The 4,445-nt window shown below is 36.7% G+C and overlaps 1 pseudogene; it reads right to left on the bottom strand.

Moving 5' to 3' along the window:
* Window positions 1-1,067: 1,067 nt before the first annotated feature.
* On the bottom strand, window positions 1,068-2,699 carry LOC100445393 (cytokine receptor-like factor 3; annotated as a pseudogene).
* Between the last annotated feature and the right edge of the window lie 1,746 nt (window positions 2,700-4,445).

The following is a 4,445-nucleotide window of genomic DNA, read 5'->3' as shown; positions in this document are numbered from 1 at the left end:
GATAAGGAAAAAAGGTCATGATTGTCTAACAGGGTTCATGAATCCCCAAATAAATTATCTTATAAAAATATCATACTTGCTTTTCTATGTTTTCACTACTGGTAAAAATGAAACATAATTCACACTAGAATAAAATCTGTAAGCTGGTATAGTAAGCTAAGACAATCACTTTTACATATAAAGCAAGTCCTTCAAATAAGTATTTTACACACAAATTTAGGTTTTCAAAAAAATAGTTTAAGTATTTACCTTATTTTTTTTGGTCCACTAAGAGACCTCATTTCTCAAACTGACATTAAACTGGACTGCAGCTCACACCCTACAAACAGTAAAATGCATGTCACAAGCTGGATACACATACGTGCATATTACATATGTGATAAATGGCTAACACTGTTGTGCATACAACTTCCATGAGTAGTTTTACCCTGTAAAAACACCGTAGCCTATCTTGAATCAAACTGCAATGAAAAAAAACAAAAGATAATACTTGCCTACTACAGACATTTGCTCAGGCATTTTAAAAAATGCAAAAATTAAAATGGGATAAAAGTAGACACTGCTTACAAATACCTGGACATGGAGAGCACAGCCAACACATTCATGTGGACAGCAAATGACTGGTTTCATATTACGCATCTTCTATCTGGGTTGTTCCTCTTGTTTAATTCTAAAGATTTACATAGGCTTGATCCTTTATGATGATTTTTAAAATAATATTACATTGAGTTTTCCTGGTCTAATAACCAACTTTAAGAAGTACAGTGGAAGGGTGTAGGAATTTCTATATCTTCTCATACTTTTGAAGCCAATTTTATTTTTATTATGATGTGATACTTTAGTTACCAGCATGCTAAAAATAAAATTGACTGAATTACACGATTTTGTCCACAACATTGAAGTCTCTTTTTGCTAAAATATTACAGAATGAATCCAGTAAACACTTTCCATTTCCAAGGGCCTAAGTGAGAGATAAATTCAACTTTTTGTAAAAAATAAATTACAACTAAATTGAGCTGAGGACAGCTAGGTTAAATCCTGCAAACCAAACCCAAGCACCCGAACATCTAAAACTCTAACACTTTCCATCCAGGATAGAAAAATGAGCATCCAAAGTAAAGAGAACCATAAGATTGATCAAGTAACCAATCAAAAACCACTTCTCTGTTATTTGAACTAAGAGTTACTCTAGCTTGACGTTTCTGCCTTCGTTATTATTGGTGGTTCCTAGAGTCACAGCTTCCATGTCAAACGTGACAGTGGACTCAGAAGTAATTGAGGTAACTGATGAGGCATTTCTTTTCCATTTACAAAAATTGCACCATTTGTACCAATGCACACAGCTTTATCCTACTGCAGAGAGTCCTAGACATTCTGGATTTTTTGTTTGTTTGTTTGTTTGTTTTGAGACGGAGTCTCGCTCTGTTGCCCAGGCTGGAGTGCAGTGGTGCAATCTCAGCTCACTGCAAGCTCTGCCTCCTGGGTTCACGCCATTTTCCTGCTTCAGCCTCCCGAGTAGCTGGGAGTACAGGTGCCTGCCACCACGCCCGGCTAATTTTTTTGTATTTTTAGTAGGGACAGGGTTTCACTGTTTAGCCAGGATGGTCTGGATCTCCTGACCTCTTGATCCACCCGCCTCGGCTTACCAAAGTGTTGGGATTACAGGCATGAGCCACCATTCCCAGCTGACATTCTGTTTTTATGACACACTCCTATACTGTCTCTTCTGTCTGGTAGTCCCACAGTTTCAACTCTAAATATTAATGTCTGCCCAGAGAAATAAGTTGAAGCTCCGGAGTCAAGAACACCTGAAGATTCAGAATCGTTTCAGCACGACATATTTCTTCAATTGCTCAGACTGTTCCCCTTAAAACCAGCTGTCCACTCATGAGGATCCAATGTGGAATGAACTATCTGGGGGACACTCCAAGGACTCCGCTCCTGTCAGCCATCTCTTTGGGTGCAGATTCTGAAATGATCTTCAACGTTGGATTCTGTGTGCAATACTATGAATTCAGTTTCAGAACCTACATATACATCCTCAAAATGATTTGAAATACATTTACGAAACTGGAGGCTGTCATCTTGTGCCGTACAGTCATCATCCACCTTACACCATTGTACTATGATGCCTCCAGGTTTCTCTATCAGTTCTCCTATCTGTATTGGTGGGCGAGATGCTACTGTTCCATGCTTAAGAATGTGGTCTTTCATGAGGTTAAGAATAGACTCATCCAACTGAGAAGATAAACAAGGCACATCAACCAGTAAAGGTACTTCTGGTATTCTGTCCAACTGAACGTGCAAGGCCTTTTTGGTAAAGCTCCACAGTTTCTCATTCTCTTCTCCTACACCACCAAGCATGGCAATCTCACCTTCTCGGACTAAGCCCTCTGGAGTGTTGACTCTGTGTTCTATGAGCTTCTGGCAATCATCTAGTGGTTTAATGGTCTGTTTAATGGTGCCAACCTCTTGCAAAAGGGTCACCAATCGCTCCTCCAGGAGCTTCACATGGGTTCCCTTTAAATCATGAAAATGTTGTTTGAGAACATCGCTTGTCTGTGATGCACTCTCTTTGATCTCCATGCCTCCCACAGCCCCTCAAGCTGGTGACCCAGCTTGTAGTTCTGTGCCACCTCCACATTCTCGAGGGCCTCCTGCAGCAGCAGCTCAGGCTCCAGCTCCATCGCCTGCCTCATGCAGCTGCTAGAACAGGTTCCCGACTGTTGAGTCTCAGGTTTTCTGATGGGAAGATATTTATCTTCTGATGTAAGTATACTAATGATTGTAAGATTATTCATATTTCCTGTTTTTTGCTGAACTTGTATTTTTATTTTTTTTGTTTTTACTTTATATTTTTCTAGGAATATTCCCATTTTATCTAACTTTTCAAATTTATTGGCATAAAGTTATTGATAATATTTATTTAATATCTTCCAAATCTCTAGTTGTTGTTTCTTTTTCACTCCTCATTATATTGATTCTTTGCATACCGGTTTCTACATATGTGCCTCATGTATAGATTTCCTCTATTCCACAGTCACCTCATAAGTAGGCCATACACAATTTTCATTTTTGCAGTTTGCCAAATGTTCAAAATCATAGTGCCAAGTAGGCAACGTTCTATTCCTACATTATTGACTCAAGTAAGGATTAAGAAGAAAAAATTATGTTTAGGCCTTTGACATCCTGCAGATTCTTGACCTTCAACATCCCAAATACTAAGAGGGCAATGAATGCCAATGTGGATGATCTTCACTCACCCTGACTAACTTACCTTGCTTGGGAGCATTTTTGAATGGCTATGGCTTTGTTCAACAAGTTATTCTGTCTCAGTTGTTTTAATCAAAGCCATGATGGACATTTGTAAGGGAAGAATGATTTATTTGTTTTTAAATGCATCTACCTGCTGCATTCCAAATACAATTTAATGAGTCTGTTGAAAGTGTTAGTGGATTTAAAATTATTGAGATGTGGCAATTTGAGAGCATATCTGGATATTTTGCTTTAATTCTTATGGAAGTAATTCACTATGGGTTTTGCTTAACTGGAACCTAATCTCAGTGTATAATAATTACCTTATAAAATCATATTTCTTAGAAGGGAACCCTGAAAATAAACACTGCATTGTGAGAATTACAGAATTCATTAGTAAAAACTTCCTACTTATCAATTTGCAGGAAATGTAAGTTGATTTACTTTTTCACTACCTACGAGATGTTTTTTATGCTCCTGACTCATCTTTGTTCTTTCCTTTGCACAAGCAATGAAGTTTTAAGTCCTGTGAAGTAACAGCCTGTAAATTATAATGCTTCATTGCATAAGCAAGTAACAGAAAATGAATTATGAAGAACAAAGTCCTTGTTACACAAGCTTCAATAATCCTTACTTCTGAACAGAAAAATAGGCAATCATTTGTATAAGGTCCCATGAACAAAGTAGGATAATATGCATTTGGATTGTCATTGACTACATTTTCTTTTTAGTAAAAAAAAAAAAAAGAACTATCTCAGAGATTGTGTAGAAAGTCAGCTTTTAAATAAATACACAAAGTGCATTCACACTTCTTTTTTAATCTCTAGTAAAAGTTGGTCTTCACACTACAATGAACTGGTGAAAATAAGTAAGGTTTCTGTGTGCATGGGAAGTGATAAAGTTTTCTAAGGGAAAATTTGAAAAATGATACACAGATCACTTAAATATTTTATATATTTTACTTGCCTTTTAATCAAGAAGATTATAAGTGTTAATTACATACAAGATGTGATATATTTGTAAAAGTTACCTGAAATAACACCATAAGTTCACTGTCAGGTAGTTCTGAGGTCAAAAACAAAAAGGTAAGACAGAGATGGTTTATACTTCTGTTGCCTATATGAATTTGCTCATTTTAATATCTATATGTTAAAAATTTAGCTGCTATACATTCTTCCAGGTAAAGAGAA

Source organism: Pongo abelii, chromosome 12 (assembly GCF_028885655.2).
Source record: "Pongo abelii isolate AG06213 chromosome 12, NHGRI_mPonAbe1-v2.0_pri, whole genome shotgun sequence".
Taxonomy (NCBI): Eukaryota; Metazoa; Chordata; class Mammalia; order Primates; family Hominidae; genus Pongo; species Pongo abelii.
The sequence above is the reverse complement of the archived record's forward strand: the minus strand, read 5'-3'. Positions and strand labels throughout refer to the sequence as shown.